The following is a 25,415-nucleotide window of genomic DNA, read 5'->3' on the forward strand; positions in this document are numbered from 1 at the left end:
GCCCAGTTGTTAAAATGGGCCTCTGATGCCAGGCTGCCTGGGCTGGAGGGTCTGCTGACGGCCTGACAATCTTTAATAGGGCATTCAATGCACACCTAGCTCTTCCTCTCCTGTTCCCAACTCAACAATAAGACAGAGCAGAGCATCCCCGCCCCCTCCGACAAATGGGGAAACTGTGGTCCAGAGATATGAAGTGAGTTGCTCAAGGCCATGTGGCAGGAACATTTAAGTGGCATGTCAAGGGACCCACACATTTGGGTGGGCCAATTGACCACCTTTAATCCAAGAGCTTCTTGACTCTTAGATTTGGCTGAAAGGAGCCCTGACCCACTTCTAATGGTCAAGAATAAGACTCAGACGTGTTGATAGCAAAGCAATAATAACAGTAATAACAATACTACCAGCAAACATTTATCCAGAATCTATTATGTGTCTAGTATCATGCCACGTGGTTTATGTATTTCATTTTCTTCACTTTTCTCAACATGATGATTAAGTGCATGGACTCTGAAGCCAGACAGCCTGGGTATGAATCTCAGCTCAGCTCCCTACTGGCTGTGTGACATTAGGCAAGTTACTTTACCTCTCTGGGCCTCAGTTTCCTCATCTCTAAAATGGGGCTGGTACCTTATAATAGATCCCTAGCACTTAGTAAATAGGAAATAAATATTACTGTTTCATTTTTTTAACTGAAATTTAGTTGACACACAATATTACTTTAGTTTCAGGTATACAACATTATTGTTCCATTTTACGAAATCTAGTATCAGCTTCCTCTTTTCCTGGCTTGTGGATGATGTGTATATAAAAAAAGAAAACTGATAGGATGAAATAGTTCATTTTTCAGAGCTGCAAGCAAATGGGAAGAGACTTTTTCAATGAAGAAGACATCAGAGTGGATAGCCATGGTCTCCATTTACAAATGGGGAAACAGAGGCTCAGAGAGGGTAAGCTAGTTGCTTGAAATCACACAGCTAACAAGTAGCAGATGAGGATTTGAACTCAGACCTGTCTGACGTCACAACTCATGTCCTTAACCCCGACGCCATATGGCTAGTCCTGCTGATCATGGAAAGATCTGGTGCCTGGCCATGCATTGAAAATGGAAATATGAGTCACCAGCTGTCCCCAGGGATGGCTGGGGAGTGAGAGGAGCTCAGCTATGGGGCAGAATGTTCCGCCAGATGCTGAGGAGCAGCTGCCAACAGTGCTCAGTCTCTTTCATGCCGAGGAAAGGGAGGAGGAGGAGGGCATGGAGGAACAGGACTCACGAGCCAGCAGAGCGCAGCCTAGAACTTGGTGGGTGACGTCAGGCTCACACATCTGGCCTCCGGAATGCTGAGGCCCCAGAAGAACGCCAAGCTTCTCCTTCTCCTCGCAGCAAGCTTCTCCTCTGAAATAACTCAGGCAGCTTTGCTGAGAAAAGTCTCAGGCGTTCTAGACTCTCCTGAACCCATCCAGGTGGTGACGTGTAAAATGGGCATGTTCACCCGCTGCTGAAGACCAAGTCTCTATAGGCACAGGGTTAAAAGAAGCAAGGCTGCAGAGTCAGTCAGCTCTGAGAAGGATTCCTGGCCCTGTGCCTCAGTTTCCTCTTCCTTGCACGAGGAGCGTAGCCCTTCTTTGCAGGGTCTGGAGAAGGAATAGCATGCCGAATGCCCAGCACCTGGTAGACATCCAATCCATGCTCCCGACCACCTGCCCGAGTCAATGAACTAACGAGCGAACTTGTTGATTGGCACCCCGCACAGCGCCAGCATGCGGCAGGTGGTCATCACCTTGCTGACCCGTGTGGTTAGAGGCCTTGTGCCTGGCCTTCCTTTTCTGGTTCCAGCTTCCACTTTGCTCCAGGAAGAATGAAGTCCCATCTGGCCTCTTCCAAGCACCAGGCTGGAGGTGAAGAGTCAGGAGGAGCTCAGCCTTTTTGTCCTTGATGGTGCCCATTGATGGGGGCCCCACCTGACTCATTTTCAATACTCGTGCTGGTTCAACCTGGGAAAGTTTGGGACTGGCCAGTGTGACTTGCTGAGATTGGTGATTCATTTTAGTCTCAAAGGGAACAAAAGCCCAGGTCTTCCCAAAGCCCCCTCTGCTTGGGCTGGCCTTATCCTTAGGTCAGGGAATGAGTCAGCCCATCCTTAGGACTGCTCCTGTTTTCACTCTGTCTGGGCCTTCAGAAATCACACAGCAGCTCCCTCTTTTCTCTGCTCCTGGGGGGAAAAAGGTGAGTATATAAACGGAGGATTGAAAAGAGGAACTAAGCCACCATTCATTCCATGGTGGCCACTGAAAGGGAAGGGCCACCATTCATTCCATGGTGGCCACTTCTCAGGGAAGGATCATTAGAAGCCACGGCACAGCCCTCATCACCGTCCTTCTCTGCCTGGCTGGAGGCCGGGCCTGCCGCCTGCACCTCCAAATTCCCTCTCCGCAGGTGGGAAAACAGCCCATCCTCCACGATCTGCTGGCATTTAAAAAGATGTCCTCAATGATAGAATTTGTCTGGGGCACTGGTCACTGATTCCCTGCTTAGATCAAACATACGACCTCAATTTCCTGCAAAATGAGGATTGTCATGTGGAGCGGGCAAAGCCGTCACGGCCGCAAAGATGACAGTGAGTGTGCAGCGCAGCTGAGTGCCCTGTGGGGTAAATCCCCTCCCTGAGCTTGAGTGAGGGCCAGGCAGTGGGTGGGGTGTGAGCTTCTGTGCTTCAGGGCTCTGCTCCTCTGGAAGTCCAACCTCCTGCCAGAGGCCAGACCCTCAGATGTCTGCAGTTCAGCTATAGGCCCAGAGTAATTGGACAGGAACTGAGTAGGGCCTGAGCGTCCCAGAGCCCAAGTGCTTTTCTTTGATGTTTCTGAGATGATCAGGATAAAAGGAGGTTGAAGCAGGATATCCTCAGAGGCCATCATCTCAGACAGTGTGACGTGGGCTGAGTCGCTTCCCCTTTCTGGGCCGCAGGGTTTTTTTGTTTTTTTTTTAATCAGTAAGATGGAGATGATAATTCTTGCCGCACAGAGCTGTATGGACTTGGGCCTGACCTAGTGATTGCAAGCCTGGCTCTTGGGTTCACACCCCAGCAGAATGAGGCCATCTCATCACGTAGGACCTAGCTCGGGCATCCTTATGGTGGTGAGGATGCTGGCAATACCTTCGCAGAGGGTTGCCATGAGGACTGAATGCGATGGTAGGGGAAGCGTTTATGGCCGGTGGATCAGAGCATTCAATAACTGTCAGTTGCTATTATATCAATGCCTGAATTTAGTTTCTGGCATATAGCAGGTGTTCAATCAATGCTAGCTATTGTGGGGATGATGAAGCTATTAACAGAGAACACAGAAATAGAATCATGGAGCATTAGCCATTAGAGGGACAGTGGACCAAGGTGATGATCTTATTTTAGATCACCCCCTTATTTTACTACAGGGGACACGGAGGCCCACAGGGGAGAGATGCCCAGCCTGAGGTCACCTCGAGCTCATTCTTCTCTGCCCAGGGCTCTTCTTACCCTGCCCTGCTTCACCCAGGAGACTGGGGCCATTTAGAGGGAGGACACTCATGGGCCTCAGTTTCTCCTTAAGAATTGCTGTGTGACTGTCCAGGGTGGGAATGAAGGGGCTTCAGGCTGGTTGGAGTCATCCAGAAAGAACTGGAGGGGGTTCCTGGTAGGGGCAGAGAAATGCCGATGCCTTTCAGAAAGCTCTGCCCCCGTGCGTGAAGGTGACGGCCCTGCTTTTGGAAGCACCCAGCTCCTGGGGAAGGCAATGTGTGTGTGTGTCAGCGTGTGGCTCAGAGACAGCTATTCTAGACAATCCCGATGGCCACTGTTTGGTGAGCGCTGACTGCGGTCAGGCCCCGTGCCTAGCGTGTGCGTCTCATAGATCTTCATGGCAACTCTGAGGGGTGAGCGCTCTATTGCCCCTGAGGCACAGAAAGGCTAAGGAAGTGTTTCAAGCCCCCCCCCCCAACCTAGTCCATGGTGGAGCTGGGGCTTGAACATAGGTCGTGTGGCCCAGAACTTGCGACCCTCCCCACCACCCAGCTGCCCCAATGGGCCATGCCTCACACCCGTGTCAACCTTCTCATTGCCCCCTGTGGTTTTTACCTCTGTGATCTCGCAGTCAACCTGTGCAAAGCCCTATGAGGCTCAAAGCATCGTAGGCTGGGCCTAGCGCGGAGTAAGGTCTCATTGGCTCAGCAGGTATTTCTGAGCCCTACCACACGCTGGGGCCTGAGTCAGGGGTAGGAATGAGTGGGAGTAAGATGCTGGCCATTGTGTGACATGTGGCCTGGATTGGGCAGAAATCAACCTGTCCACAGTCTATGCCCTTCTGGGCACTAGAGGTGGGCATGGTGGCTTCCGTGGGAATGCTCAGCTGGGCAAGGGACGTGGGTGGTTGCGGTCACGAGTCAGGGATTCTGGTCTCCGCTCTGTGCTTGATAATTAGCAGTCACTTTGGCCAGCCCTTACCTCTCATTGGGCCTCTGTTGTTCCCACTGGAACAATGAGGCAAGGGTGAGTGGAGTCGTCTTGAAAAGCCCATTCAGGTGGCCGAGACAGTGGGGCTATGACCTGCCTGAGACCCCCAACTTGACTGGTGTCAGTCTTGGACTCTGGTCTGAGGCTCAGTCTGGCACCACCTGGCTCTCAGGCTGCATCTCCGATCCTTGGTCAGCCCCATCGCATGCTGGATTGTGGGGTGATACCAAATGTCCCCATAAGTCTCTCCTTGGAGCTGACCGTCTTATGCCTCCATCCTGATCTGGGAAAGGTCTCCTTTTATCAGTGTCCTCAAGCAGATCAGTAGCATCAAAATACATAAGAAGATAGTGTGTTGTGCTTTTCAAAGTCCCTTTGCAGACATTTTCTCATTTCAAATTAATAAAATGTAAAATTTTGAATTAATAATTCAAAACACTCATAAAGTTACCACTTCCGGAGTTGCAGGTGAAGGGGCTTTCGTGCACACCTCTCGTCCTCACAGGGACCCTTTCATGGGGTTACTGTCATTAGGATCGCATTTCGCATGGAGGAGGCTGAAGTTGTGACAGGCAGAGGCAATTCTGTAAGGTCTCAGCGCTCAGAAGTGACAGGGCTGGCAATGTGGCTCATTCCAGAGCCCAGGTTATCTCCTCTCCCACATCTGCAGTACTGGTTCTCCTTTCTTCCAGACACCCACTCTGTGCCAGGCACCCACGAGGTGCTGGGGCACACAACAAAGGGGCCAGGCCAGCTCCCTGGGTGGGTCACAGTCCACGATAAGCCCGTGAGGAAATGTCATTACTCAGCAGAGGCAAAATGGAAGGTCTCTCTGCCTTGGCTCGGCTCCCCCCTACTTACCCCCTGTGTGACCTTGGGCGACTACCATCTCTATTGCCTCTGTTCTGCGGCTGTAAAATAATGAATGTCTGCCTCATGGGGTTGTTGTGAAGACTTCGTTAGAAAACACGCATCCAGCTGGTATGGCAGCGCCTGACCCAGAGAAGGTGCTCGGTACTGACAAAGTCTGTCATTACTCTCTCTGCAAGCATGCTCGGTGAAGCTGAAGAAATCGAGGCACTGAGGGGCCAAGTCTCTCAGACCACAGAGTAATAGAGAAGCTAAAATGGGGCCCTCGAGGATCCCAGGTACATGCTCTCTCCTCTTCCAGCCCCATGGCCCCTGTATGCCCGTGAGCCTTCCCCACTGGGTTCTGAGGCAGCTCCCTGGGTACCACAGCCCTGACTCAGGGTAGGTAAGGAAGCCAGGAGACAAGGGGTTAAGCAGGTTGATGCACTGCAGCAGAAACTTCAGGAAGTGCAGGGCTGAGAGGACTTCTAAGAAAGAGGGAGGCTTGACGGCCAGAGGTTAGCCTGGCTCCTGGCCCAGAGACTGGCTCTCAAGAGGGCCCTAGCCTCTACACCAGCTTGGCTCAGCCCACGCATGCGGTCTTCAAGGCCGGCTGTGATCCCACCTCCATCCAGATCCTTCTCCAGGCTTGCCTCCGGCCCTTCCCAGATAGGTGCCTGAGGCCAAGACCTGGGGGGTGAAGTGGCCAGGGCTGGGAAGAAAGCCCACTGCCCTCTTCAGGTCCTCTGAGAGCACTGTGGGCCTTGTGCTTCGAGGTCAGGGGTCTTGAGTTCCGGCTCTGCCCCTTTAGCGGGGACGCTGGTCATGTGCCCCAATGGCTCTGAGCCCCAGTTTTCTTGTCTGTAGGTGGGGGACGTGATAGTACTGTCACCCTGGGGGCAGGTGAAGTCAGTCTCTCTAAGAACCTGGCGTGGAGCAGGCGGCCCAGTAATGCCAGTTCCTGCTCTTGTGGGTGGGGATACAGGTGCTGGGACCTTGGCACTCTAAGGGCGGATGTGGGGATTTCTCAGTGTTCCTGTGCTTTAGGTTTCTTGGGGTCACAGACATTACCGGGGCCCCTGCTGTGTGTCTAGTAGGGAGGCCACTAGGCAGAGTCCCTTGGACAGCATGGGTAGGGGGCTGGCCACAGCCCAGCCACAAGGTGCTGTGGGGTCTTGAAATTCAGGGGCCCGCACGGCTTAGGGCCAGCACCCAGGCATCCCGAGCCAGGCCTCAGTGCCCCGAGCGGTGGCAGGAGGATCCTGATAGGGTGTTCACAGAGCACTGTGTGGCAGTCACATTAGATAACATGACCATTAGTGGCCTCTCCGAACCCCACCATATGGAGTTTTCTCTGAAACACCCAGAGGCAGCGCTGGGTGGTTGTGTCAGAGTGAGGTCCCCAAGATGACGCAACCCCAGGACCATGGCCCAGTGGAGCCTCAAGGCTGGACTCCTGAGGGGCAGCTGGCTTGGGAACCCCAGCTACCCCCGGGCCCAAGGCCCGCTCCAGTCACTACTCCAGTAACGCTCTGCTTCTCAGCTCTTCCGGCATACCTCGGGGTCTCTGCTGCTGGCCTGGCAGGGGCCTCGGGACTTTTGAAGGGATTTTGGAGGGCTGAGCCAGGCAGTTCAGTCCCTACCAGCTTTGATTCACTGACTCAGTCCGCCCCCCTTGACCTTTCCTTCCCACTGGCTATTTACGGCTATTTCCTGTCCCTCGAATAGGTAAAGAAAAGGGAAGCGAGAGAAGCTCAACGTGGGGCTTCTTTAACCACTGGTAAATCATTTTCTTTATTATTAACTTAAAAAATGATATGGGCTTGGAGTGAAGATGGCTATGCAGAGAAGCACAAACACTGAAAAGTGTGAGTGCCTCGCCCACTCCATCCATCTTTCAGAAGGATCTGTGTGCATGGCCGGGGCCTCCCAGGTTTTCCTGTGTGATTGATTACAGGCCCCCACACATACGTAGCCTTTAAAAAAAAAAAAAAAAAAAGCAGGGAAGCTACTCTATATACTTCAATTATTCAGTGACCATATATTGAGCACCTACTAAGTGCCAACCGCTGTGCAGATTCCTCAGCTTGCTTTTTCTGTCAACAACATGCTGGAAGTTAAAGATAATCCTTCAGGTCAGTACTTTTACTTTTTTTTTTTTAAAGATTTTATTTATTTATTTGACAGAGAGAGACACAGCGAGAGAGGAACACAAGCAGGGGAAGCAGGAGAGGGAGAAGCAGGCTTCCCGCGGAGCAGGGAGCCCGATGCGGGGCTCGATCCCAGGACCCCGGGATCATGACCTGAGCTGAAGGCAGATGCTTAACGACTGAGCCACCCAGGCGCCCCAGTACTTTTACTTTTTAAACATAAGAACCCTTGGGATGATTTTATTTTATTTTTTTAAAGATTTTATTTATTTATTTGACAGAGAGAGAGAGAGAGAGAGCACAAGCAGGGGAGTGGCAGGCAGAGGCAGAGGCAGAGGGAGAAGCAGGCTCCCCGCAGAGCAGGGGGAGCCTGCTGTGGGACTCGATCCCAGGACCCTGGGGTCATGACCTGAGCTGAAGGCAGTCGCTTAACCAACTGAGCCACCCAGGTGCCTCCCTTGGGATGATTTTAAGCGTTCCCATGCCCAGGCCCCCACCTGAGGCTGGTTACATCAGAAGTTCTGGGGATGGGACCCAGGTGTCAGGATTTTAGATCCCAGGCATTTCCAATGTGGACCAGGACTAGTTCCACTGTGCTGGGCTGGTCCTAGCAGCTGGAGTAGGAGCTGGGCCTGCCATACAGTACGCATCACGGGAGCTAATGTTGCCAGGGGTCTCTGCTTGTAAATCCGACAGTGCTGCTTTCTGTCTGGGAAAATGAACAAGAAAAAGAAAAAGAATAAGAATTTTTTTTTTACGTCAGAGAGGTATCTCTTTATTTTTATCATAATGTCATACTGTCTTTCTTTCTCCTTGGGCATGTGGCTTTGTCAGAGCCAAGATTTGGGTGGGCTGGAGGTTTTCCTGCCTATTAGTCAAAGAAAGCTGTCCGTAAGGGCCGGGGCAATGCCACTTCCACGGACCCGGTGATCTGTCCTGTGAAGAGCCTCCCCAGGGCACCTGGGTGGCTCAGTCGGTTAAGTGTCTCTGCCTTCAGCTCAGGTCATGATCCCAGGGTCCTGGGATAGAGTCCTGCATCGGGCTCCCTGCTCAGTGGGGAGCCTGCTTCTCCCTCTGCCTGCCGCTCCCCCTGCTTGTGCTCTCTTTCTATCTCAGATAAATAAATAAAAATCTTAAAAAAAAAAAAAAAAAAAAGAGCCTCCCCAGTTTCTCCTTGAGCAAGTGAATCCAGTGTCACCATTGTGTTCATTTCTGCAGAAACAGTTCTAGAAGCACTCACGTTGTGGAGTTCGGTGTTTTGACAATAAGGTAGCTTACCAATGGTGTGTGTGTATGTGTTTGTGGTCCAGAAAAGTGTCTCTTGTTCACCTGGTGTCCCTAGTATCCCAGCTGGTGTGGCCTGTGGCTTGTGTCAATAAATAGCTGCCAAACAGGAACCCGAATAGGCCGCACCGTCTGTGAGAGCTCGTGGCCTCCAGGCCCTGGGCTGAGGATTCACTGGCTCTGCCTTATTCTGTCCCTTTAGTGAGCCCTGGAGGAGGTGTCACTCCTCCTCCGCCATCCCTGGGTGAGGAATGGAGGTTCAGGGGCCAAGGCAGTTGAGGCAGTGTGTGGCCCAGTCACCCTGTACTCCGCCTGTCCTTCACGGCCCGGCACCCCTGCACTCCAGGAGCTGGCCACCAGCCCAGGCTTCCCCCGCAGGGCAGGCACTGGCTTCGCCTGGCTCCCCATGGGCCGCCATGATGGGCATCTGTAACCCCGAGAGCGTGTGCTTCACCTCTCTGGGCCTGCGGTGTTGGGGGACAAAATAGTGATCCCTGACACTAGCTCTTGGGTTTGGTGCTTGCTATGTGACTGTGCTGAGATTTTACACTGTCAACTCATCCTCTCACTCCCAAGTGAAGTGAGTCCTATTATTATCCCGTTGACACACGTCCTCCCTGTCATTGCTCTGCCCACAGGCTCCACGCTGCTGCCCTAGTCAGACGCGGAGCCCTAGGGCTCTGAGCGCCCACCAGCCCTACAGGGGCCAGCCCACACCTGCTCTACCACACTGGCTTCTTCCCTCCTTCTCTCCCTCTCTTTTCCTTCGTCCCTCCCTCCCTTCCTCCCATACGCCAGATTTTTATTATCCAGACCCAGTAGATTCCCAAACCAACATTTCCATCTACTTACATTTCTCTTTTTATTTTCTATTCTCTGCCAACCTTTCAAAAGAAAGTACATTGTTTGCCCACTTCATTCACCTGGAAGTGGGCTTTTCTTCCTTTTGCCCAGCATTTTCTTATTTATAGGATAAAGCTGCATTATTTTAAACACATTGTACTTTTGCCATGCTATCTCTTTTTTATTATTCTCACACTCATGTAGGCCTCAAGCATAGGCCTTACTCACGAGATCCAATTTTCTTTCTATTTATTAATTTAGCCAGCCTTTGTTGAGTCCCATATGAGCTGGATTTTGTTGTAGGATTCTGAGAATGAACACTGAGTAATTTTCCTCAAGAAGCTTATATCGAAGTAGAGCCCAGTATCTAAACCGATCTCAATACTACACAGAGGCTGTGCTATGGTCTGATGACCCACAGTGCTCTAGGGCAAAAGGGTGGCATCTATCCCAGCCTGTCACGACCTAGGAAGGGCTCCTGGACCACGTGTACATTGAATCTCACCTGAAACTTGAACGGAATATTTTTTGGAATAGCTTTATTGAAGTATGTTTTTTTTTTTTTTTTAAAGATTTTTTTTTTTTTAATTTATTTATTTGAGAGAGACAATGAGATAGAGAGAGCATGAGAGGGGGGAGAGTCAGAGGGAGAAGCAGACTCCTGGCCGAGCAGGGAGCCCGATGCGGGACTCGATCCCGGGACTCCAGGATCATGACCTGAGCCGAAGGCAGTCGCTTAACCAACTGAGCCACCCAGGCGCCCTGAAGTATGTTTTAAGTATCATAAGTTTACCCTATTGAAGTAAACAATTCAATCCTTTTTTGGTTAACTTTACCAAGTGGTACAACCACCACCATAAATCAATTTAAGAGCATTCTCATGGTCCCCCAGTATGGTCTCTCGCTCATGCCCATTCATAAGTAATCCCCGTTCCCACTCCAGCCCTAAACAAACACTAATCTATTTACTGTCTCTATCGATTTGCCTTTTCTGGATGTTTCACATAAGTGGAATCATACACCATGAAGTCTCCTGTGTCTGGTTTCTTTCACTTATTGCAACATCTTTATAATATCTTATATATAAAATCTTATATATAACATCCATATGGTGGCACCTGTCATTCATTCATTTGTTCTTTTTATTGCTGAATAGTGTTCTGGTATATGGATTTACCACATTTTGCCTATCTACTAATCCATCAGTTGATGGACATTTAGGTTGTTTCCGATGTGGGGCTATTATGAATAATGCCGCTATGAACACTGACTCATAGATCTTTCTGTGCACATATGTTTTCGTTTCTCTTAGTAGACACCCAGAAGTGGACTTGCTGGGTCATGTGGTAAGTTTATGTTTAACTCTTTGAGGAACTACCAAACTATTTTCCAAAGATGCCGCCCCATTGCATACCTTCTTGCAATGTATGAGGGTTCTGTGTCTCTAAAATCCTAGCCACATTTGTTATCACCTGTTTTTTTTTTTTAAATTATAGTAATTCCAGTGGGTGTGATATAGATCTCATTTCACATATGCATTTTCTTACTAATGATGTTGAACACCTGCCGATATATCTTCTTTGAAGAAATATCTGTTCATATCTTTTGCTTATTTTTTGGATTGGGCTGTTTCCTTCTTACTGAGAACTTACTTGTAGAAGTTCTTTGTAAATACTGGATACAAGTCCTTTATAGGATTTGATTTTGCAAATAATTTGTCCTAGTTTATTACCTTTTCACTTCCTTAATGGTGGCTCTTAAGTACAAAAGTTTTGAATCATGATGAATTTCAATTTGTTAATATTTTACTTTATAAACCATGCTAAGAAACGTTTGCCTAACCCAAGGCTTTGAAGATATTTTTCCTATGTACTCTTCTGAAAGGTTTATTATTTTGGCTCTTACATTTAAGTTAATGATCCATTTGGGGCTAATTTTTTGTGCATGGTGTGAGATGAGGATCTAAGTTCTTTTGCTTGTAGATGAGGAACCAATTGTCCCAGTGCTGGTTGTTACACAGACCATCCTTTCCTCCGATGAACTCCTTGGGCACTTTTGTCAAAAATCAATTGACCATAATGTAAGGGTTATTTCTGGACTCTCGGTTTTGTTTCATTGATCTGTTTTGCGGTCCTTATACCAGTACCACACTGTCTTAGCAACTGTAGCTTTGAACTCAGAGAAGGGAGGCCCTACAACTCTGTTCTTTTTCAAGAATGTTCTGGGTGTTCTAGGTGATTTTCATTTCCATATAAATTTTAGGATCAGCTTGCCAATTTCTGGGGGGAAAAATCCTGCTGGAATTTTGATCTGGATCATGTTGAATCTATAGATAAGTTTGGGGAGTATTGCCATCTTAAGTCTTAAAATCCAAGAGCATGGCAATGTCTCTACATTTATTCTGATCTTCTTTGATTTGCCTCAGTAAAGTTTTATAATATTTGGTGAAGGAGTCTTGCATATCCTTTGTTAAACTTATTCCGAAGTATTTTATTCTTTTTGGTATTATTAGGAGTGGATTTATCCTCTTAATTTCATTTTCGGCTTGCTATTTGCATGTAGAAAAGAATTAATTTCTGTACCTGGGAACTTGTTGTACTTATTTATTAGTTCTCATAGTATATTCTTTTTTTTTTTTAAGATTTTATTTATTTATTTATTAGAGAGCAAGCGAGAGAGAAACAGCATGAGAGGGGAGAGAGTCAGAGGGAGAAGCAGGCTCCCCGCTGAGCCGGGAGCCCGATGCGGGACTCGATCCCAGGACTCCGGGATCATGACCTGAGCCGAAGGCAGTCACTTAACCAACTGAGCCACCCAGGTGCCCTCTCATAGTATATTCTTTTAGATTCCTTGGGATTTTATATATATGAATATCATGTTGTCTGAGAATAAAGACAGTTTTACTTCTTCCTTCTTTCAATGGGGATGCCTCTTTGTTGTTTCTTGCTCCCATGAAGCTTATTCCTGTTTTGGGGATATCTGCCTGGATTGTTCTTCTCCCAGATACCGCATGGCTCACTTCCTCACTTCTTTAGGTCTTTGCTTCTTGTTGAGGCCTTCCTGGAACACCGTACTTAAATCCAACGCCTCTGCCCACCCCCAACCCTTGCCCTACACAGTATAACCTTTTCCTTGCGTTATATTTTTTCACAGCACTGGCACTTCAGACTTTATACCTCTCCCCTCTCAAGACGGTCCCAAGAGTTCCAAGAATGAGTAATATATCTGGAAGGAGGGCCCAAGCTGATACTTGGCCAGTGTTGGATGAAGGAAGGTCCAGAAGGGGTTTTCTCTGGGGCGCTCTGTCCCCGGCCCCACCCTTCTAGGTTAGGAGGGGAAAGTCTCTCTAGGCAGATGGGAAGACATTCAGGAGGCACTGGGTGCGGATACCCGGAGGCTGAACAGCTGCTGCTCACACTCAGTTGAAATGTGTGTATACGCGTGCCTGCCCTAGGCGCCCCAGCTACACCAAGACAAGGGGTCCGCCTGAAGCTTGTTTGCACTTGATTTCTCCTGGATGGGAAATGTAGGTGCGGGGAGGTGGGGAGGAGGGAGGAGGGTTCCCAGGAGCAGAGGTGGTTCTGTTTTTGGAGACCCCACTTCATCCCTTGCAACCAGGAAAGTACCTTCTCTATTTGCGTGGGATTAAGAAACAGGATCTCTTTGCATGCCCTCCCTCATCTGGAGTTTGCCACAGCACTAGGATTGGGGTTGAGCTGGGGTGCTCCCAGACCAGGTATAGGTAGGTGGGGGCTGTGGCGGCAGAAGCCCCTGCCTGGGTGTCAGGCAATCTTGTGTTCTTTTTTTTTTTTTTTTTAAGATTTTATTTATTTATTTGAGACAGAGAGAATGAGAGAGACAGAGAGCACATGAGAGGGGGGAGGGTCAGAGGGAGAAGCAGGTTCCCCGCCGAGCAGGGAGCCCGATGCGGGACTCGATCCCGGGACTCCAGGATCATGACCTGAGCCGAAGGCAGTCGCTTAACCAACTGAGCCACCCAGGCGCCCAGGCAATCTTGTGTTCTTGCAGCAGAGTGAACTTGAGCAGGGCAAGTCAAGGCCTCGAAAACTAGGTTTCCGCCTCTGTCAAATGGGTCTGAGGGAGCCGTCCTGGGGGTGGGGGGCTGTGCTCCCCCACTCTGGGTCTTCATTTCTTCACCTATACACCCAGTGTGAGAATACTCCTCATGGGCTGGAGGTTCCAAGAAGATTTTATCCACCAAAAAAATTTTCTTTATTGGGGTAAAATACACAGAATCTAAAATTTACCATCTTAACCATTTTTAAGTGTCCAGTTCAGTGGCATTAAGTACATTTGCCTTGTCGTTGTACCCCAAGAAGATGCAATCCTTTAAAAAGTACCGTGCCTCCCCCCCACCCCCGCCTCATGTGCCATACCTGTGCTGGCGCTCCCCTCCGCAGGGGCCTCGTCCAGAGCGGACGCCCTATAAAGAGGAGTGAGTTCCAGAGTCATGCGGCAGGGCCAGCCACCACGGGCTAAGCTGTTGGTGTCAGCTCTCGGGGCAGCTCTGACTGAGCACCGAGGGACCTGTGTACTCCAAACCACACACCGTCCTTCCAGCTCGTTCATTCAAATCCCTTATCCTTCCTGAGAGCTTTGGAGGAGGGTGCGACTGTCATCTCCATTTTGGAGGTGAGAAAGGAGGCAAAGGGAGGCTGTGTGCAATTTGCCCCCAACATGGCCTTTCCACGTTACTGGCAGAGGTAGCATTTGAAGGCAGGCCCTCGGGCAGGGCTGTACTACTTTTCTCTAAATCATAAACTATTTGAATTTTAACCATTTGATTGATGCAAGCACTCTGCACTGTTAAACTCACTATGGAACGTGATTCAGATTCACTTCGATTGTAAGTTTTCTTGTATTCGCACCCCTTGATTTAGAGAATCCCGTAACTTTCTCCACTGATGGGTTGCTACGTGAATCATTAGATTGAATGCCCAATTGCTTTATTACAACCTCCTTGTTCTCTATTTTTAAGTGGTGTCTGAAATTACTGAGTGTAAATCAGAGAAGAAAATAGTAGCCCTTAAAAATGGCTAATCTTGGGCGCCTGGGTGGCTCAGTTGGTTAAGCGACTGCCTTCGGCTCAGGTCATGATCCTGGAGTCCCGGGATCGAGTCCCGCATCGGGCTCCCTGCTCGGCGGGGGGTCTGCTTCTCCCTCTGACCCTCCCCCTCTCATGTGCTCTCTCTCATTCTCTCTCTCAAATAAATAAATAAAATCTTTAAAAAAAAATAGCTAGTCCTTCTAAGATGCATCAGGAAGATCCCTGTTAACTCTTTGGATGACTCATTAAGTAAAATAACTCGGTCCAATTTAATAACTTAGCCCAATTTAAGGCTGCCTCTCCACCCCCTATTAATGATTCTTAGGGTCTGGTGTATATATCAGTTTAAAATCTATCAGCAGAGCTGGGGGGAGTACAAATCTCCGTGGATGTGACAGTTACCAGATTGCTGAGGGCTTGGTTTCCTCATCTGTAAATGGGAAACTCCTCATGAGGACAATACGAAGATTAATGAACTGGCTGTTGAAATAGTGCCTGGCCCCCACAGTAAGCATTAGATCATGTGAACAATTATTACCGCCTCAGCTGAGCTGGCTGCTTTCACGGACGGCTTCTACTTCACCCGGAGTTCACCTTGAGGCCATGTGCCTGGACCCCACTTTTCATGATGAAAAACTGCAGGATACAGAAAGGTTAGAAGCCTACCATTCACGAACACCCTTCTACCCACCACATAGACTCAACAGTTGTGTTTTGCCATTACTTTGTTGATTTGGATATTTTCTTCCGAACACTTAGAGCAAGTTGCTAATCTTTCACTGCTAAATTCTTCAGCATGTATCTTTTATGAATAAAGTATGCTCCTAAGCAACCATCAAAATTAATAATTCTATAATATCATCTAACAACCAGCCCATAGTCAAATTTCCCTTGTCTCAGCAGAGGGTGCTATCAAATTTTGGATTTCTTTTTTTTAAAGATTTTATTTATTTATTTGTCAGAGACAGAGAGAGAGAGAGAGAGCACAAGCAGGGGGAGTGGCAGAGGCAGAGGGAGAAGCAGGCTCTCTGTTGAGCAGGGAGCCTGATGCAGGACCAATCCCAGGACCCTGGGATCATGACCTGAGCCAAAGGCAGACGCTTAACTGGTTGAACCACCCAGGCATCTCACAAATTTTGGATTTTTGCCAATCTGATGGATGAGAGTCTCTCAAGGTAGTTATAATTTTCTTGCCTCTTATTATGATGATGAGTGAGCATCTTTTTACACGTACAGGGGTTTTCTGCAATTCTTTTTCTGTGACCTATCTGCTCATGGCTTTTGTCCATTTTAAAATCATACTTTGGGTTTTTTCATCTCTACTTCTAATCACTCCTTATATATTGGGGAAATTACCCTTTGTCTTTAAGTTATAGGTATTGTCTCCCATTTGTATTTTTTTTAAGCTTTGCTTATGGTGGTTTTTTGTTTGTTTTTACCATGAAAAGCTTTTTAAAATTTTTGCTTTAATTTTATGTAGTTGAATTCATCAAATTTTTCTTTTATTGTTTCTGAATTTTGAATCCTAAATTGAAAGGCTTTCCTCACTCCTGGGTTATAAAGGAATCCCTTCATGTTTTCACCTAGAAGTTGTAAGGTTTCATTTTAAAAATCTGAATCTCGGGACACCTGGGTGGCTCAGTTGGTTGGGCGTCTGCCTTCGGCTCAGGTCCTGATCTCAGAGTCCTGGGATCGAGCCCCGCAATGGTCTCCCTGCTCAGTGGGGAGTCTGCTTCTTCCTCTGCCCCCTCTCTCTCCCACTCGTTCTCTCTCAAAAAATAAATAAAATCTTAAAAAAATATAAAATAAAAATCTGAATCTCGGGGTGCCTGGGTGGCTCGGTCAGTTAAGCGTCTGCCTTTGGCTTGGGTCGTGATCCCAGAGTCCTGGGATTGGGCCCTGGGTCAGGCTCCCTGCTCGGTGGGGAGTCTGCTTCTCCCTCTCTCTCTGCCCCTCCCCCTTACTCATGCTCTCATTCTCTCTCTCTATCTCATGAATAAAGGAAAAATCGTTAAAAAAGAAAAATAAATAAAAATTCTGAATCTCTGGTCCATTTGGTACTTAGTGTTTGGTGAGGTATGGGTCCACTTTTACCTTTTTTTTGAAATGGCTATTCAATTGTCCCAGGATCACTTATTTAAAAATCTATCATGTCCCAGTGATTTGAGATGCCACTTTGGTCATACATCAAACTTCCATAGGCAGTTGGGCAAATTTCTGGATTTTTCTATCCTGTTCATTGCTCTGTCTGGCTATGCATGTTCCTAACTATACTATTTTAATTGCAGAGACTTTATGGCATTTAAAAATATCTAGTAGGGATTACCCCCACCCCACTGCCCTTCTTTTTTAGTTTTCCTGGCTATTCTTGATTGTGTATTATTTCATACCAGAATCAACTTGTTTAACTCCAGGAAAAAATAAAAAAAAAACATCTTCAGTATTTTCATGAAGATCATGAGAAATGGATATATATACGTGGGCTGAATGGACATCTTTATAGTATTGAGACATTCGATCTAAGAACATATTATTATCAGGTGGCTCTTTTGGGGGCACAGGCTCTTAATAGGTTGAATTTTGTCCCTCCCAAAAGATATACTGAAGTCCTACCCCTACTACCCCAGAATGTCACCTTATTTGGAAATAGAGTCTTTACAGAGGTAATTAAGCTAAAATGAGGTCATTAGGTTAGGCCCTAATCCAATATGAGTGGTGTCACTATACAAAGGGGAAATTTGGACACGGACATGAGCCCAGGGAGAACACTGCATGAAGTGAAGGTAGAGGTCAGGGTGAGGTGCCAGCAAGCCACTGGCAACGAGGATGGGAGCCATGAGACAGATTCTCCCTCATGGCCCTCAAAAGACACCAACCTCTCCTGTACCTTGGTCTTGGACTTCTGGCCTCCAGAACTGTGAGACAAATGTGTTTTCTAAGTCCACTTGGCTAGCTATGCTTTGTTACAGCAGCCCCAGCCATCTACCACGGGCCCCTGGGAGGGTCTCTTGGGCTGGAAGTGAGCAGGCCAGCCACAACTTCAGGACATGGGGAAGCACTTGTGTGCTTTCCTACCCCTGACCTCAAGCAAGCCCAGCCAGGCCCGCTTCTTGCCTGCCTGAAGTTGGATGAGGGAACCAATGAATGCATTGGAAAGCTGGAGGTGTGACTTCACTCTCAATGGGTGGCCAAGCCCATTGAGGTCAAGGCCAATGAATGAGTCATCTGTGCAATGTGGCTCAGTGAGTCAGGGAGGGCCAGGCAGAAAGCCCAAGTTTGGGGCATATTTTCTCTTCCCTCTCCTTTGGAACCTAGAATTGGCCCCCTAAAAGTCATCAACCCAAGAAATAAACAGTGAAATAGTGTAACACACCACCCTCATGACACACCCACTGTGTGCTGGGGCAAGATAAGGACAAAGGACTTAGAAAACAGGGAGAATGAGTATGAGGCACCCAGCTGTGCCACTTACTTGCTGTGTGCCTTTGGATATGTTAGTGAACTTGTCTGGGCCCGGGTTCCTCTATCTCTTCTCGTGGGGGTTGGTGGTGGTGGTACCAGTCTGACAGGGTTAGTGTCACGGCCATACAAGGAAATGAATATAAAGCACCTGGCAAAGGGCCAGGCTCAGGGCAAGTGCTCAACAGAGATTGGCAATGATTATTAATAAGAACTGCCCCTAAGTAACTTACCCACAAAGGCAAAACTGCGATCCACAATTCTTGAGTCTTCGCCTATGACTTTGAACACACTGCAGATAACCCTTGCCCCTCCTTCCTTAGGGAAGTTTGGAAGAGACCAACCATGATCTCATTTGCTCCCTCTACCATTAATTAGTGTTTTCTAATTATGAAAAGGAAATTATGTCTCAATTCATACTGGTCTCAAAGAAATTACAACAGAAAGGTGTCATTTCTCACTGTGGCGTCAGTCCCCCTGGCAGCCCAGGGCGTGGCTCAGGGCTATGTTGGCAGGCTGTGTCCTTGGTTCAGGGACAAGCCTATCTGAGTCATGGAGGCCCTGCTACTTCCTGGTCCCTCTCCTGGGCTCCTGGGCTCATCTTCATGGGTTCGTTCAACAAACCTGCTTTGAGGTTTGTACCGGGGACCAAGAGAGGCAAGAAGCCATGTCCCTGCTTCCAAGCTAGTGGGAGAGACAGAAATGGTCAGCCATGGAGACTTCACACAAGATACTGGGGCTTCATCTGGTCCCACAGAAAATCTGAGAGTTGGTCTCTTGAGGTTATTTTTTTTATTTTATTTTTTTTAGATTTTATTTATTTATTTGAGAGAGAGAGAGAGAATGAGAGACAGCGTGAGAGGGAGGAGGGTCAGAGGGAGAAGCAGACTCCCTGCCAAGCAGGGAGCCCGATGCGGGACTCGATCCCGGGACTCCAGGATCATGACCTGAGCTGAAGGTAGTCGCTTAACCAACTGAGCCACCCAGGCGCCCCAGACTTTTTTTTTTAAGATTTTATTTATTTGCGAGAGAGAGAATGAGAGACAGAGAGCATGAGAGGGAGGAGGGTCAGAGGGAGAAGCAGGCTCCCCAGTGAGCAGGGAGCCCAACTCGGGGCTTGATCCCGGGACTCCAGGATCATGACCTGAGCTGAAGGCAGTCGCTTAACCAACTGAGCCACCCAGGCGCCCGGTCTCTTGAGGTTATTGCTGTCCCATTTTACAGGAGAGGAAACTGAGGCTCCCGGGGGAAATGGTAAATAAAGCCCATCTCTCAGAGGCCTTTCATCCAGACATTTCTATTCTATTATCAGTCCTTCTGTCTCCATGTAGACACCCTCTCCTTTGGGCATCTTTCCCTCATAACCTTCTCCTAGCTGGGTAAGGGTCCCTTTTTTGGCCTCCCCAGTCTGTACCCTGACACTTAGTACCTGAGTCGTACTCATTTATTAATAAGTGTGTCCCCCTGTCAGAAGCTTGTTAATTGAATGACCGCAGTGTTTTAATTCCCGTCCTTAAACATTTTACCGTACTGTATTTTACTGGATGTAAGAGGTCAGCAATTCTAAGGCCCCCTCACTAATTTATGCACCATCAGGAAAGAAAATGCTACCAATTAACTATGTCAATTAACTATAATATGCCTCTGATTGGAAGTTCCATTCCACTTTGAGGAATGATAAAATTTTTTTTTTTTAAGATTTTATTTATTTATTTGGCAGAGAGAGACACAGCGAGAGCAGGAACACAAGCAGGGGGAGTGGGAGAGGGAGAAGCAGGCCTCCTGCAGAGCAGGGAGCCCGATGCGGGGCTCGATCCCAGGACCCTGGGATCATGACCTGAGCCGAAGGCAGACGCTTAACGACTGAGCCACCCAGGCGCCCCGAGGAATGATAAAATATTTTAAAAATGTGCCTTAGGTGCAATGAAATATAAAAACAATTACTGCTTTTATTTATTTTTTATTTTTTTTAGGCGGGGGAGAGAGAGAGAGAGAGAGGCAGAGGGCAGAGGGCGAAGGAAAATCTTAAGCAGGCTCCACGCCCACTGCAGAGCCTGATCCCACAACCCTGAGATCATGACCGGAGTCGAAATACAGTCAGATGCTTAACTGACTGAGTCACCCAGGTGCCCCTACAATTACTGCCTTTAAACACATCCTAGGGGAAGAAGAGTTTATAAATACCCACTTATTAATAATAACAGAGTTTACTAAACACCCTGTGCCAGGCATTGTTCTAAAGTGCTCTTCATTCAGGATCTCATATCAGAGGTTGGCAAATTTTTCCTGTAAAAGGACAGAGGTAAATATTTTAGGCTTCATGAGCCATGAAGTGTCACAACCACTCACCTCTCATCGGAGTGCAAAAACAGCCCTGGGGGATATGTAAACCAACAGGTTGGGTATGCTCCAATAAAACTTTATTGACGGACACCAGAATTTGAATTTCAGGCAACTTTCATGTGTCACAGAATATTATTCTTCTTTCGATTTTTTTCTACAACCATTTGACATGTAAAAACCACTCTTAAGCTTGTGGGTCATACCAAAAGAGGGAGTGGGCTGGATTTGGGTCAGGAGCTGTAGTTTACTGACCCCTGTCCCATATGCTCTTCACACGGACGGGCCCTACAAGATGCTATTTTTATCCTCCTTTTACACATGAGGAAACAGTCTTTGAGAGGTAGGGTAACTTTCCCAAGGACACACAGCTGATGTGTGGTCAAGCTGGGATTCTAACCCAAGCAGTCTAACTCTGTAACTTGTCCTTAACAAGTTACCCTAAGTACAGTGAATATGGTTTACCCTAAATATGGTTGGCTTCTAATATTTTTAACTTTTTCCCCTGATTACAACAGTTCCACGTTCATGTTGAAAAATTGAAATCATACAAATTTATAAGGACGAAAATGAAAGTAACTCCACCCTCCGGAGATAAACACCGGGTTTGAACACACAGCTCTCACATGCTGACTAGATTAAGAATGTTCCGAACGCTGTGTGACTTTGGATGCGTGGCCTAACCGTTCTGAACCCTTGTCTCTCAAATGAGGGGGCGGGCTCAGATGACACAGCTCCGCAGGCCCTCTCAGGCCTGCCTCTGGGTATGTGTTTGTAAGGGTTGTGCAATAGCAGCTGGTTCTGTCCTAACTGCCTTCACGTGGAGGGTAAAGTCACCCCTTGCCAGCCCCTGGAGATGGGTCAAGTGGTCCCTGTGTATGGCTCATCCAAATCCCAAGCACTGAGTGAATTCGGACAGCAGGGACATCAGTGCCTGACTCGGGGGTCCTAAGAGGTTCAGGGTCCCTCCACGGCTAGTGCCAGAGACCCTTCTGCCCAGTGAGCAGAGCTCCAGACAAGCGGGGAGTCAGGGGCTTCCGCCAGCACCGCCTAGGATGGGACCTGCACAGGCAGAGGCCTTAATAGACTGAGGTTCCTACGGCCGGAGGCCTGGGCCCCGCTCCGTCTCAGTCAGACGGGGCCAGGCTCTGGATCTGTGTCTGATGACTACCAGCTGTGTGACCTTGGGCACATTCCCTCTCTGAGCCTGTTTCCCTGCCTGAAAAATGGGGAGAACAACCACCTCACAGGATCACTGATTAGTTTTGTTTTGTTTTGTTTTGTTTTTAAAGATTTTATTTATTTATTTGACACAGAGAGAAAGAACACAAGCAGAGCGAGCAGGAGAGGGAGAAGGAGAAGCAGGCTTTCCGCTGAGCGGAGAGCCCGATGTGGGGCTCGATCCCAGGACCCCGGGGAACCATGAGCCGAGCCGAAGGCAGACGCTGAACCTCCTGCGTCACTAGGCGCCCCGCATGATTAGTTCTTTAGATGATACTGTAACGCAGCTGGCACAGAGCTGAAGCTTAGTAAATGACATTTCTGACCCCTTCTCTTCATCTACTTTTCAACAGTATGCTTTTGAACAGCTCTTCCCCCATGCCGCAGATTACGAACCTACTATATGCCACGGCTGCATCCAAGGTCGTAGGGTGTGGAGGTCCAAAGATGAGAAAAATAGTCCCTGCCCTCACGTAACTCAGGGAGGGTAAGATAAGGATCAAAGAGACTTTTACACAATCAGAATGTTTGAACAAAGTCCTCCAGGACCCAAGGGCAGGAGAAGTTAGCGACACCAGGGAAAGCTTCATTGAGATGCCACTTTGGCTGGGTCTTGGCGGATGGAGAAAGATTATGGCTGAGCCCAGAGGGGACAGCATCCTGGAAGGCGGAGGGGGACAGGGTGAGCAAAGGTGTGGGGGTGGGAACACAGGCTCAGGGAGTTTGCCCAGAGAACAACAAGAGAGCCAATCACAGTAGTGGGGCTGGGCCGAATGGATGCGTGAGGCCAGGGGTGGTGTGCCTTGGGTTCGGTGGGAAAGGAGGAGTCATGGAGGGTACGGAGCAAAAGCAGGAGGTGCCAGACAGCACAGTCGAAGGCCTGTGGATTCTGAGAGAACATGACCGGTGGGAGCCAGCTCCCTCTCCTGAGAGCATCCATTCTGGGCATGACCCTCTCAGGCCCTTTCTCACACATGGTCTTACTTAGTTCTAGATGGATGGTATTCCCGGTTTACATAAGGGGAAACCAAAGCTCACACATGTTAAGCTGCCTGCCCAAGTTCACGGGGTAGACAGTGAGCTGGGGCCATCTGTGAGAGCGCCACCCTTTCTCCCCCTGTTCTGGGACCCCAGGGCAGATCCAAAATCCATTCAGAGGGCAGGATTTGGATAGGGCTTGTAGGCTAATGCCATCCCGGGCTACACTGAGTCCCCCACAGTCCTGGGGTACTTGTCATTGCTGCCATCACAGGAAGGAGGGAGTGCAGGCTCAGTAAGGGGAAGTGACTTATACAAGGCCACACACTGAGGGTGGGGAATCCAGGCCTTCTGAGTTCAAACCCTTCCCGCTAGCCCCCACTGCCTCCAGGTTTATCTCTAAGCACATCTAAAACTGGAAAGAGCCCAGGTCAGAAAGGCCCAGTTCCCTCCCAAGTCAATATTCACTGATTTCATGCTCCTTCATTGCCCTGTGCCCTCCAGGCCCATGACTCCAGTCCCAATACCATCACCATAGGCCAGATTACGTTAGGCCTCTCTCTGACTCAATCTTCAGCCAGCAGCAGCCTCTCCACTGCCTAGACTGGTGTCTTCTGTGGCTACACCTTTACCACCACACCCCCTGACCCGAGCCATTGTGTTAGTCGGTCTCAAGGAGGGACCTTTTCCTGAACTGGGCCTCTGTTCCAACCACACCTACCAGTGTTTTGTAGTGACCTTCTCCGCAGGTTCTGATGCCAGACCCTGAAACATACATGGCTTGCTGGGAAGGGGAAAACAAGAGATTTAGTGAATCATAATGGGAAGGGCTAAGGTAAGGCCTGGGTCCCTTACCCTTACCATCTCTCACTTAGGCCTCAACCCATCCACAAAGTAGGCAGTTGTAAACCCATTCTACAGATGTGGGCTTAGAGGCTCAGCAGGGAAAGAGATGAGCATAGGATCACCCAGAAGCAAAATAACAGCACGGGGGTTCAAACTATGCTCTTTCCAGAAAAGGATAAAGAGGAAAAACCCACAGAGCTCAGCAGACACCTGACTCCAGGGCCAGACTGTGCCACCACCACTATAAAAGCTGTATAAAAAGTTGGTTTTTTTTTAAATGTGGATAGGGGAAGATATAATTAATGCTCCTGGTTAAAAAAAAAAATGGGGCAGATAAAGTTGGTATGCTGTGAAAAGTCAGCAGCTGTAACATTTTATGATTCAATGCAAAAAATATGTAGAGTTCCTCAGCTGAATAAATAGTATAAACAAATAATTTTTTTTTTTTTTTGAAAAGGTATAGGGAGGGTGTTGCCATTATCTGACGACCTCTTTGCTGTCGTCAGGATTCATCTAAAGGTAGAAAATGCCCTTAAGAAAATGTACTCAACCCGGAACTTTTCTAGAACGTAGACAGAAAGTCTGAGCATGTGTGAACACAGAAGCTAAACAAGACAAATGCAGAAGTTGCCTCTGATGATATAGTCCACAGATCAACGACACAGAGTCCTTGAAATCCCCATCCCATCCCCCCTCTCCACAGGAGAGGGGAAGAAACCGCAGAATGTTCTTGACTCGGCACCCAGACCGGGTGGCGCAATATTTGTTTGTGTACCTAGCACATCGGTGCCGCCCTCCCCTGCCCAGGGGGCCGTCACTAGGACTCCGCGCGGGTGGCCGCATGGGGTCTTCCCAAACGTTCGTCCTGGACTCCTAAAGCCCCGTGGCACTGGGTTTCGAATTCAGCCCATATAGATGACGAGGGTCAGGGCGTGGGGACTGAAACCCCTTAGCTTAGGGCATAGTAGGCGCCCAAACAGCATATACAGAGCTGTCTTAAGCGAACGTGGCCAGAAACGTGTCCAGTGACCCCTGGAGGGCGCTGTCGAGCCACGCCGGGGGGGGGGGGTAGTCGCCTCCCCAAACGCCGAACCCCGCAATCCACCACCGTACCTTACGACCCCACACTTGCGATTTCAGTCCCTTTACCCGCCTTTCTCGGCTCCAAATCCTCTAGGAACAGAAGGGCTTCGACTGGAAGGCATTTTACTTGTTTAAATGTGTTTTTCTTAAGTAACAGGACAAGTCTGGGAAACCTGAGCCGAAGGCATTCCCCTGAACTTTACCCCAACTCACCCCGGTTGTCCTTAGTAGGAACATATCCATAGGCAAACATTACATTTTCTCCAACCCTAATTTCAGGTTCCTCTCTGTTCCCCTACCCCCAGCATTGTGATATTGGGCAAGTAAATCGCTTCTTCTGGGGAACCTGAGTTTTCCGCGGCTACTGGTGACGAGGAAATGAGCGAAAAGGGCACACGTGTATGCAAAGGCGCAGGAAGCCCCTTTCCGTTCCGGGCGGAGGGGGCGCGGGGAGGGGGAGGGGAGGGACAAGGGAGGGGGAGGGGAAAGGAGGGACAAGGGAGGGGGAGGGGAGGGGAGGGACAAGGGAGGGGAGGCCGCTGGCCCGCCGCCCGCTCTCCCGGCCGTTCGGATCCCGGAGGTCAGCCCTTGGCTGGCAGCGCGCCCGCCACCTCTTCTCCCCCCTGGGCCCGGAGAGCGGCGCAGGCCGGATCCCCAGGGACGCGCCAGGCGCAGGCCGGACGGCCGGGCTGGGGCCCGAGCCAGCAGCAGCCAGCGGATCCCGCTCCGAGGCGGATGACGTCTTCGCCTCTGGCTCCGCCGGCGCCGAGCCGGGCTGGGCGGGTGACGTCACCACACGGCCACGTGATCGTC

The 25,415-nt window shown here is 49.0% G+C and overlaps 1 long non-coding RNA gene across 2 annotated transcripts; it reads right to left on the reverse strand.

Annotated features, from left to right (window-relative positions):
* Positions 1-7,214: 7,214 nt before the first annotated feature.
* Positions 7,215-25,054, reverse strand: LOC135365413 (uncharacterized). 2 transcript variants are annotated; one of them, XR_010413218.1, is made up of 3 exons: positions 24,816-25,054; positions 15,214-15,311; positions 7,215-8,189 (listed from the first exon to the last, which is right to left on the reverse strand). It is a non-coding gene; the product is annotated as an uncharacterized LOC135365413 (long non-coding RNA). The 2 variants fall into 2 exon arrangements; XR_010413217.1 differs by lacking the exon at positions 24,816-25,054 and adding an exon at positions 18,368-20,696.
* Between the last annotated feature and the right edge of the window lie 361 nt (positions 25,055-25,415).

This window comes from Mirounga angustirostris, unplaced genomic scaffold (assembly GCF_029215605.1).
Source record: "Mirounga angustirostris isolate CCGP_5_RB_7025 unplaced genomic scaffold, mMirAng1.0.hap1 SCAF_7, whole genome shotgun sequence".
Taxonomy (NCBI): Eukaryota; Metazoa; Chordata; class Mammalia; order Carnivora; family Phocidae; genus Mirounga; species Mirounga angustirostris.